This window comes from Cibotium barometz, chromosome 59 (assembly GCF_041138505.1).
Source record: "Cibotium barometz isolate CiBa-2024 chromosome 59, ASM4113850v1, whole genome shotgun sequence".
In the NCBI taxonomy this organism is placed as follows: Eukaryota; Viridiplantae; Streptophyta; class Polypodiopsida; order Cyatheales; family Cibotiaceae; genus Cibotium; species Cibotium barometz.
Window position 1 is genome coordinate 4,179,997 of NC_141104.1, and position 12,460 is coordinate 4,192,456.

The 12,460-nt window shown below is 39.8% G+C and overlaps 1 pseudogene; it reads left to right on the forward strand.

Annotated features, from left to right (window-relative positions):
* The first annotated feature begins 313 nt into the window (after positions 1–313).
* On the forward strand, positions 314–1,279 carry LOC147605397 (octanoyltransferase LIP2, mitochondrial pseudogene; annotated as a pseudogene).
* Positions 1,280–12,460: the final 11,181 nt, after the last annotated feature.

The window sequence follows — 12,460 nt, forward strand, 5'->3', positions numbered from 1 at the left end:
TACCAAATCAACAGACCCAATGAGATAGTTTTGTCCACCCTCATGTGGCTGGCAGATAGGGGTTGCTGGCTGCAGCCATCTGGGCATCTTGTTAAGTACCAATATGCCTTGGATTCTCCATGTGTCTGTATATGCACTTCCAAATTGTGATTTAAATCTTTATCAGAGCTGTGTACATAATATGTTTAAACTTTTATGGATCTTGCATGATATATCTTTTTACAATATAGCATGTTACACTTCCATAACTGTTTTCTGCCACATGTTTCTGATAATTTTATGAAGTTAACCTCATACTGTACATGTGTGCAGGTCATTGATGCAGCAAAACAGCCTCCATGGTTGATGATGACACTAAAAAGAACGCTAGAGGTCTGGAAAATGGGTCTGGTAAAATATACTGATGCTCTGGAAATGCAGAACAAACTCATAGAGCAGCGGCGTCAGGGCATCATACCTGACACTTTGATATCCCTCCAGCATCCACCCAGTTTTACTCTTGGAAAGCGACACACGATCAAGCTGTCCTGTATCCCATTATTTCACTTCGCGAATCCAAACTAGGAGCAAGGAGGTATGTGGAGGGCTTAGAAGATACCATGATCAGGTTGGCTGCTCTTTATGGGGTTGAGGCAAAGGGGCGGATTGCAAAAGAGACAGGAGTGTGGGTGGAGAACAGGAAAATAGGTGCAATTGGAGTGAGGATATCTGGAGGCGGCATCACATCACATGGTTTGGCCTTCAACATCAATCCTGACCTCAGTTATTATTCCCACATTATTCCTTGTGGGATCTCTGACAAACAGGTCTCCTCTCTTCATCGAGAGAGTCCTTTAGAACTGCCAGATGAGGACACCATCACACGGCAGTTGATAAAAAGCTTTGTGGAAATTTTCGCATACGAAGAAGTCACATGGAAGGAGAAATGATCTGGAATTATGTGCAAGGCAAGGCTAACCTTCAAAATTTAGTTGTACCTTAGTCACATTGATCAGGCTACATGAGCTAGATCCTCTTGGAAGCCTTGTAAGTTGATCTTGCGGTAACACAACATTCTATCCATTCCTTACGTGAATTGTAATATTTTCTTTTGTAGTTGGTCTTGCAGCACTACAAGCTGCCAGCCACATTAGGCTATTCCAGCAGATCACATTTGCAGCCATCGGCTTCCTTCGTCAATGCTTTTTGTAATTGTCATATTGTTGTTGTTTGATTTTACCTGATGTTGATAACCTTAAAAAAGCTAAAAAAACAAAAAGGTATGGCGTAAGGGGTGCTTAAGGTCAAGGTTACAGTACCAAATTCAATACACTGAGTAAGGGTGATTGATGGCCAAGGTTTTGTGCAAAGCCCTCATGTGTGCTTCCTGTTTGACTGAGGTAGGTGCAGAAGTATACTTCTTGGAACACTAGCAAAGATGACATCGTCAGAGCCTTCCTTTCTCAACTACTTGTAATTCATTGTTGGATGCTTACAACACGGGCTGAAATCTTTGCATTAGTGTGCTTTGGCAAGGAAGAGGATTGATATGGCTGCTGAAATCTCATCACAAATCTGTGCTGGAGAGGTAAAGAGAGAAGGAGATAGTGTGCCCAAGTGTGGGCATACTATCTGGCTGCATGTGGCATGTTGATAAGCAGTAATTGTCAGTCAGTGGATGCACACCCATAGTAGCACATAGCACGGGGATGGAATGCTCCCTCCACGGTTGGCTGTTTTCGGGAAGGCTGAATCCGCCGCTTGGGGGGGGGGGGGGGGGGGGGGCGGGGGCGGTAATGCTGAACAATACCACTATCGGTGTGGGTGAGGAAGGGCTTCAAGCTCCATGTGTGGAGAAAGGCTGAATAATGTCTTTGAAAGTGTTCCCAGCATCTGTAGAGTGATCTCCCTCTAGATGAAGTGGATAGTCTCCGTGGGAGGGGTGGCCAAGCACTTGAGTGTTTCTTTGTGAGCCATTTGTGCTTGGCAATGTGGATTCTCTTGTACCAATTTGGTTTTTGAGATCTCTAGGGTAGAGGGGCCAACTCAGTGACATCTAAGCTTTTGGCCCTGGAACTTCATGATTTTTAGAAGATTCTCAATTTACTTGCCAAGGATAATAGGCAAGATGATATATTCACACTTTTCTTGTAGGTGTATTAATTAAAGTCCATTGACGTGGCATTTAATCAATTCAACCTTAGGCATGAGCTCCCCCACGGCCACCCACTCTCTCTCCCTCCTTTTACTCATTAAATGAGCCCTTTGAGGCCTTGTATAGAGAATTGTGAGACCTTAAATGGAAAGGGTATGGGTGAATGTAGCACAGTGGAAACCACGAGCATCAAATAATCTCCAGAACTAGGCCGTCTCTAGAAAGACTGCCATCTGCACAAGCAGTCAGCGTCACCCTTGTCCAGAAGCACCATGCAACAAAAACGAAGAAGAGGACACGTCGCGATGCAGCAAAAACGAAGACATGCAGTAAGATGACACGCAAAAGAAAGCTAAAACAAAGCAACGACCCACTCCAAACCTTGATATTTAAAATAAAACCACGTTCAATTATTTAATGCACGTACACACAAATGTTTTGGGCACTTATTAGGCAAGATGATAATTATTAAAGAATTCGAAACTTCCACAAATGATTTAATTTTTTAAAAAAAATCTTAGTGACATGTGAAAGGGAGGAAAAAGAAAGGATAAAGCTCTAGACGTGACTCCATACATATCAACCACAAGGATCCAACAATTGATGGATCACAACTCCTTGCACCGCTCCAAGCTACTCTCCAATGCTTTGTCTTTGTTGGGACAACAAGCCTAATTACTTTGGCAATCATCATTGGTTTAAAGTTACGCACTAAAACTTCAACCCTAAGTCACATCACTCCAATTCCACAATTTGTTTGATTCGCAAACAATAATCAAATTATACATTTTTCTGTATTAATTGGTTGAATAATTTAGGTGTATATTCACACTTTTTTTGTAAGTGTATATTCACTCTTTTTTTTATGATGTATTAATTAAATGCCACATTAGTGGCATTTAATTAATACAACCTTAGGCATAAGTTCCAACTTCTGCCACCCCCTCCGTCTCCTCCTCTCTCTCCCTCTTTACTCGTTAAATGAGTCCTTTGAGGCCTTTTATAGAGAATTGTGAGACCTTAAATAGAAAGGGTATGGGTGAATGCATGCAAATAGAAGCATATGGGGGGTCATCATTTCATTGCCTTATAAATAGAGAGGATATGGAGGGGTGAATGCATGCAAATAGAAAGCATATGGGGGCTCATCATTTGATTGCCTTAAATAGAGAGGATATGGAGGGTCACCATTTCATTGACTTTTTCAACTATTAATCATTACATACTAAAATGAAACCTTAGAAAAAAATTCTTATTCTTGAAAATCTCATAGAATATATTTAATGGAAATATAAAAAATATTTTGGTACCATATTCGATTGAATAATTTTTTCACATCACAAATATTACATTATTCGTTTTGCATGTACGTACATACTCTACAAAAGATTTCAGTGCGAAAGAATATCCTTTAATATAAAAAACATTATTTTTTGGGTATTGCAAGGGATATTTTTTGATTTTTTATTTTTTTAAGTGTGGGAATCGAGGGGAGGAGGACACCTCCAAAAACATTGTTACACTAACACCATGCCAGATGCTCTTAGCACCAAGGCAACCATTTTTACATAAATACTAAGGTAGATAAAATTTTATGAGAGATTATTACTATCACTAATCTCTTTAATGTTTTTATATTTTTCTTAAAGAAAGAGAAAGCTCAAGCTTCAACCTTGAAGCAACTAGCTTAAAAATAAAAAAGCATAAGCTTCAACCTTGAAGCAACTAGCCTAGGAACTGAGGAATAAGTCCTAAAGGTTAAAGGACCATAACTATCAATCCAAAAGAAGGCAAGTGGAAATACAACACATGATGAATTGTAGAAAGTCCAATGCATGATTAGTCATAGAAATTGATTCCTATGAGAGCTTCGAAGCTACCTCCTTGCTACCTCCCTTTTGCGAATGATCTTTCACTCAAGCCTGCTCTTGACAAAGAGAAGAAATCGATTGACTATGCTAACCCCCCCAAATACTAAAAATAAAGGAAGTGATTGAAATAATCTTAGGAGCTTGTAAGGAAGGTACACAACATTGAACTAGAGCCGACTTGACCAAGTGGTTGAGTATAAACCATCAACTCGGCCTAAGTGCATCCTAGACCCCATTCCAAACCAACTCCAAAACTAGTACGGAACCTCAAAGCCAACCAAAAGCCATAACAATCTCAAGAGACTAGAGAAAGGGCCAATAGCCAATTCCAAAACCAATAAGTTAACCTCAAAGCTAGTCAAAACTATAACTACTCTAAAGAGGCTAGAGAAAAAGGGCTAATAATCAACCCCAATACCAGTAAGTTAACCTCAGAGCTAGCCAAAGGCCATGACCACTCTCGAGAGGCTAGAGAAAGATTCAATTCTAGAGCCCCTGGCTCCAAAACCGATTCAACCAATCTGCATATTGCATAATGAAGTCATCAAAGAAAGGAAGGCCAACTTGCCTCCAATGGGTTAGCACATTTCATGATGAAGCCGTCGAGGAAGAGGAGGAGGCCGAGTTGCCTCCAATCAGTATTAGCACACTATTTTCTCTTAGGTGATGATTAGTAACAACTTCAATTCGTCCTCTTCAAAGATGATTCTTCACAGACACCACTTTTTTGTTAGGGTAGACTTAGTGTATATTCCCTATACATGTGCAGGTCCTAGTCCACCTCCAAGTGAGTTTAAAATTGCTCGTGTAAGCCTCATAGTCTTCTTATCTTTGAAAGTTGGAGTCCTAGCCCACCTCCGAGTGAGTTTAAAATCGCTTACGCAAGCCTCATAGCCTCCTTGGTTTTGGAAGTTGGAGTCCAAATAAGCTTTCTTTTGTAAGGAAACTTACAACTTTGGAGAGACTTATCCAACTAAATGAATGGGAACTTTGGAGCTCTCTTTTGTAAGGAAACTCATGACTTTGGAGAGACTTATCTCCTTAGGAGGAATATGCAGAATCCTATATGCAAATTAACTTTGGGTCTGATTATTTGGACAAAGATTCTAGTGTGGATTTTGCATTATGTCACGATCCTTTAGTTGGGTCCATAGTGGGTTGGATCCACCCATGGGATATTTTGAACTGTTGATAAGATCGCCATATTTGGTATGCTCGATCTCCTACATGAATCATATCCCATATTAATGATGAGATTTTCCAACTCTTCTTTGACCATTTATCCATACTTAGGGTTCATATGGCTGCTTTGCTGGATTTACGCCTTCCCAAATGGTGTGTTTCACCACTTATGGTATAATTCTCTTCATATGCATCTACTTCCAAGCAAAAACATCTTGCTTGGATAGAGCTACCAATTCTCTTTCTTGCTACGCAGGAGAGTTAGGTATTTGTCAATGAATATTAGCTTAGGTTCTTCAGAAATGTTTACTTCCTTGGCCTTGGGCGGAACTGTCATAAGACGTATAAGACTCTCCACTTGAGCTTCTTTGGGCTCTCCCACTGTGTTCTCGTACTAAAAGTACTACTATATCCCCAATGTTGTGGGGCTTAACGTACTCAAGCACTTACCTCAAGCAAAAACATCTTGCTTGGATAGAGCTACCAATTCTCTTTCTTGTTACTTAGGAGAGTTAGGTATTTGTCAATGAATATTAGCTTAGGTTCTTCAGAAATGTTTACTTCCTTGGCCTTGGGTGGAACTGTCATAAGACGTATAAGGCTCTCCACTTGAGCTTCTTTGGGCTCTCCCAATGTGTTCTCGTACTAAAAGTACTACTATATCCCCAATGTTGTGGGGCTTAACATACTCAAGCACTTACCTCATATTTGGAGGCTTGGCGAGCTCTTTGAGCGCTTCTTTCTTTGCCTCTACTTCTATGATCTTGTTACTGGTGGTTGAGTAGAGCTTAGCTTTCTTGGAGCTACTAGGCTCCTTGTCACCTTTTATGGTCACTATCTTGGCTGGGAGGGTGATCTTGTTTAGGTCCATTTCCAACTATTTGGTATAGATCTCATTTGAGTTGACAACTTCAACATAGTGAAGTCAATGAAGGTCCATTTCCATGGGGAGAACATACTTCTTAGACTTCATCTGTGGTTTTCTCTTTCTTGGCCAATTGTCTATGGGAAATGTAGAGGTTGATTATTCCATGGAGGAGGATTTACTAAATGAGTCACTAGCTATCCCTAGTTTGAAGTCAATGTTAGCCCCCAAAAGGGATGCTGCACTTAGTACAAACATGGATGTTATTTCCATCCCATCCAATCTTGCACACGTTGTTCCATGGGAAATGTAGAGGTTGATTATTCCATGGAGGAGGATTTACTAAATGAGTCACTTAGCTATCCCTAGTTTGAAGTCAATGTTAGCCCCCAAAAGGGATGCTGCACTTAGTACAAACATGGATGTTATTTCCATCCCATCCAATCTTGCACACGTTGTTCCAAGCTCTATGGAGAGTGTCCATGGTTTGCAGAACATGAATCCAATCCTTGGAGTCAGCGGGCTTTAGAGCTCATAGTCTGGGTCCTCATCTTAATGATCCAACAACTTGTTGCAAGATCTACAAATGTTAACCAAAGTGGTCTACATGGTTGTATCGAACTCCCTTTTGTGAAAATGCCTCAACCCATTGGTCTTCCGCAATCTTACAACAAATACTTTCAAGACTTGGTCACCCTTGTATATTTAAATATGATTGGTTTCCCATCCTGAAGCAGCCTTGCATCTCTCATGTAAGGGATCAATGTAGTGTATGATCCTTTTCTCTGGAGTCCCCATCACCGCCAAAATAAGTGGTGGAAGCTCAATACAAAGGGACTCACCTAGACTTGCTCAAGGTGTTATAATATAGAAGGCACTTTGTGATGAATTTTCCCATGGAAGTGTGGATACAACAGACCTCTTAGACCCAAGAGAAAGAATACCTAACATGCTAGGATCCACCTCAACAGAATCATAGATCAAAGAATCTGCTAGAATCTACACAAACATAAAAAATGCAGAGCATGCACTATGACATCTAGAAAATGGCTACTCACTAGTGCATAATTGTCACCATATAATCCGACTAATGTGCATGGTGACCACAACAAACAAGAGGCACCTATTGCTAGGACATAACTTGATATAGACTGACTAATGAGGAAAATCGCCTTATGGGCCGCACAATAGCAAATAGAACCTTCAGATGGCTATTCGAAACCCAAATACTAATCCAGTGATCCTCAGTCTACTCCTGCATAGGCCCTGTTCATATTTGAAGGCATATTTTTTGGCCTAAGCTCATGTTTCTCACTGACATATGCTCTTGAGCCTACCTCAACCTTCAAACTACATAACGATCAAGATTTATAAATGTATGCCTTGTATTTACTTGATCATCTTGTATGATTTAGAAAGGTATGCCTTGTACTTGATATTTGTACTTGATATAGACTAATGAGTACAATCTTCTTGTCACATGTGGATAGCACCTCTAGATGGCTATCACTCATCTGACAATCCTCAATCTACTCCTACATAGGCCTCCACTATTCAGACCCCGAATACCAATCCACCAATCCTCAGTCTACTCTTGCATAGGCCTCGTTCATATTTGGAGGCCTATTTTGAAAGCTTACAATCATGCTCCTCACCAACATATGCTCTTGAAGTTTACCTCGGCATGCAAATTGCATAACCATCAAGAATCATCTTGTATGATTCAAAATGATATGCCTTCTACTTATTGGGAGTGACATATGTAATTCTAGGGGGAGGATAGGTGTTAGCATGGGAAAACACCCTTAGCCACAACCATTAACACTTATTGGGAGTGACATATGTAATTCTAGGGGGAGGATAGGTGTTAGCATGGGAAAACACCCTTAGCCACAACCATTAACACTTAGGAATAATATGCCACCATTAAAAGATGCCCATTCAAGAACCTAAGAGTCTACACACATAATGAAATATAATGCAGCATGTTAGAGTAGGCAGTTATGCAACATGCCAGAGTAGGTAGTTAGCAACACGTCAAAGTAGGCAGTTAGCATGGGAAAACACCCTTAGCCACAACCATTAACACTTAGGAATAATATGCCACCATTAAAAGATGCCCATTCAAGAACCTAAGAGTCTACACACATAATGAAATATAATGCAGCATGTTAGAGTAGGCAGTTATGCAACATGCCAGAGTAGGTAGTTAGCAACACGTCAAAGTAGGCAGTTATGCAACATGCCAGAGTAGGTAGTTAGCAGCACATTAGAGCAGGCAGTTCTGCAGCATGTCAGTAGGTAGTTAGTAGCACGTTAGAGTAGTTAGTTAGCAGCACGTCAAAGTAGGCTATTAGGGCCAACTCGCCACCTTTGTTTTGGCTATAAAATCCCCCTTGTATAACAATGAAAGAGAGAGAAATGAGTATATAGTTTTTGTACACAACATTGATCACGGATGATGCACTTTAAATAAATAATCTCAATCCTATAATAATCATGTTTTGCCTCTTTGTGTGTGCATTCTTACCTCAATGTGTTGATGGCATCCACCAACAGTAAGCCTAGCAAACTAAACTCGCACCTCACCAAACTCAAGTGAGACTAGCAAGTTAAAACCACGTGAGCCAAGCTCACCAAACTCACCTGAACCTAGCAAACCCAAACCATGAACTCACCAAACTCACATGAGTGAAGTAAACCAATACTATGTGAGCCAAGCTCACCAAACTCCCATGAGTGTAGTAAACCAATACTATGTGGGCCAAGCTCACCAAACTCACATGAGCCTAGCAAGTCAAAAACCGTGTAAGCCCACCAAACTTGCATGATCCAATTTTATCCTAACATGAGAGAGAAAAAATCATTCATTATGATTCTCTTCAAACTTGCACAATTGGCCCAATCTTGAAACCATATTGATTCAGTAGTGCATTATTATTTAATAACATAGTTAATGACCCATCACCAAATTCAACTTTCTAATCTGGCCATTTGCCACCACCACTCAATGAGTATTAAAAGATAATTCAATGAGAAAAATGATGAAACTTGTGGATCCAAGCTCCCATGGAGATAGTGATGATGTGAAGACTTAATCCTATTCTAATTAACAATATGATTAGTGCTAATCTAAGCTAGGGTGGACGATACCTAACTACAAACATGATGAATGTACTAAACTAACTAAGCTTTAGACTCAAGCAGCGCAATTAGGTTACAAGATTGAGACTTGTACTCATAAAGAGTTTTGAGAGCTTGCTTGTTTTCATTGCTTGAAATGGCCCCCTTTCATATGAGGAGAGTACAACAAAGCTATGATAGCTCATGTGAGATAACTTGACTAGGTGATTTGGCACTCTAGCATCACTCATTTTAACACTGCCCCTTAATGCTAGATTAGGTACAATTTTTAGGCTTTTACTCTTCCTCTCTCTCCTCTTGTGCTAGGCTACTTTGGCTCTTATGCTACTTTGGCATTATAGCTACTTTGTATATGAATTTCAGCTTGAGTGCATCATATGGCCTCAGAGGCTGATTACATCACACTTTTTATAGAGACAAGAGGGGTTAAAAAAAACAATGGTTCTTTCTCTAGAAGAGTGCTTCTTCTGTTGGGGAAGCTTTGACCCAATGTAGTTTGCCTGCTTCTTTTTGTGATAGAAATCATCTTCTAGGAGACCAATTTTTCCACAATAGTCACAAACAAGCTTTGGTTTATATTATCTTTATTGCAACATTCATTCTTGGTAGTATGACCAAGTTTTCCACAATGATAGCATCTTGGAAGTTGAGATGTTGATTGATTTGTCCTTTGAAATCTCCCACCATTTGCATAAAGTTCTTGCTCACTTGAATGTGATTTGCATGGTTTATCCTTGAATTTTGATTCATTTTAAGAAGAGATGATTTTATATCTTAAATTTTAGGGTTGGGCACATTTTTAACTGTAGCAATAAGTGATTCATAAGGTTCTTTGTCAACACTTTTTAATAATACAATAATAGATTCATCTTCCTCAATGACTTTCTTCAATGCACTAAGTTATTGCTTGATACCTTTGAACTTGCTGATGTGTTGTGCCATGGTCTCGGTGTCCTTCTTGTCGAGCTTGTAAAACAATATGAGAAGGTTGATCTTTGAGCTCTTTGAGTCGGTGTCGAAAATCTTATTGAGTTATTCGTGCCATGCCAACCTGGCATTCTTGATACTAGCAATGTGACTAACCACATCATCACCAAGATTTTGAGCGATAAGGCCCAATGCTTTGTTGTTTTGAAGTGGCTCAACCTCCACTTGTTCATCCTCAATTAGGTGCCAAAGCCCCTTACACATAAGCAAGTACATGGTCTTGCTTTGCCATGTGTAAAACCCATCACCATTAAATCTTGAAACAACTTCTACCTGCTCCATAATGAGGTCGTCTTATTAACAAGCTTTTGTTTTGCTTTGTTAGCATTGTCTAATTTCGTACAAAATTTGTAGTTCAAACCTTTTGATTTTCTTACAATGATATATGAGAGGGTCTTACCACAAGTTTGTGACAAAACTCATGGCAACTGAGGGCTTGAATGCATTAGAGTTGTTAAGATTCTATTCAAGAGAGTGGAATGGTTTTGAATGGCAATAACAAATCCCCAAGTCTTAAATCAATCCCAATTTTTCAAACTTGAAGCTCTAATTTGTTAAATAATGCTAATCATAGTTAATTGTAGTAATTAGTTCTTAATCCTTGTGATTAGAGAGGGTAAGAACTTGGAGGATGAAATTGTGCTTGTATAGGAAGCAATTTTGGTAGTTCTTTTATGATAGCTAAGTTGTCTTAATGATGATCAAAGGCTCAACCAAAGAAACACCTCCATTTGAGGCGAAAAACGCAGATTTGGCACTTTTCTTCACGACTGGTTTTTTACAGATCCCGCCTCATGCCATGCACCATTTAACATGGGATTTGAGCTGCAGAGAGCTTGTACGCCGGCTCTACTGCTGAAATTCATGATTTATCAAGCACCTATTTTTGGGAGAAAAACCGAGATCTTCTCTTCCACAGATCAAATGGGTCTAATTCTTGTTAGCCTCGAGGGTTTTCAAGCATGCTCTACAAGCTGGTGAAGTCAGAATTCAATTTGATCAAGTCTATAGTGAGATCCAAGCTCTTCATCAAATTTACAGGTTACTTTGGTAAAACAGAGATTAAGCATTCATTGTTTGGTCAAATCTTGTGTTTCTTGGCTTAATCCTCTACTAGACTAATTGCTATTAATGTCCTTGAAAGCATTTGAGCCCATTTGAACTCTAAGGCCTCAGATCTAGGCTCCCCGCATACTTTGTTTTTTGTACACAAAATCGAGGATTAATTTGTTAATCAGTGATTAATCATTACTAATCACTGTATTTTGGTGCAATTGAGGGTTCAAATTAACCATTAGGTATCTGATATAGATCTCTATAACTTTAGATTGCAATTCGGAGTTGGTTTGATACTCCAACCATTCCGTACAAATTGGTTACCCTTGATTTAATGTAATTTCTGGTAAAATTATGCTGATAAATTTGTGGTAATCATCATTTTGCATTTAACCCTTGGTTAATGCCTGCAAATCAAACTCAAATTCAAGATTATTCACAGCTAGAGTTGCATTTGGAATGTGCATAAGAATGAATGCTATATGCATTATTATGTATTGGGCACATTACATCAGTGTAAAAATGGGATCAGACACTGCCCTTGAGAATAAGGCAAAAAGTAAGACCTCCCACATAGATTTGGGTTTGCATTACATAATGACACAAGATAAACATCAAAAGCCCAAAAGAACTGTCAACAAAACAATCAAACATGCTGTTCACATGGAGCAGCAAACTGACGGGTCAAGCTCATGGCCCCAGCCATGAAAGAAGAAGAACATCTCTTTCCAAGAGGAAGATCCACACCAAGAAGAAAAGCTAGAGGAAACCTTGAAGGAAGACATGGACACGAGAAGAGAAGCTGCCACAACAAGAAGACTGAAAGAAGAGGAAGACATGGACAATAAGAAGATTGAAGACAAGAGAAGATGTGAGGCTCCAAAGAGTGAGGAGCCATGTGAAAATCTCTAAGAGAGAGAGAGAGAGAAACCCCACAACCCAATGTAACCTGCCCCAACAAAGTAAAACCACCTCTGAGCCACCCCGATGATGTAGGCCACGTGGTAGATAGATGTATGTGTGAGCACTTTAGTCAAGGTCGCGGGCGCTTGTAGTAGCCTTGGACACATAGAGAGAGAGAAACCCCACAACCCAATGTAACCTGCCCCAACAAAGTAAAACCACCTCTGAGCCACCGATGATGTAGGCCATGTGGTAGATAGATGATAAAAACCACCTCTGAGCCACCGATGATGTAGCCACATGGTAGATAGATGTATG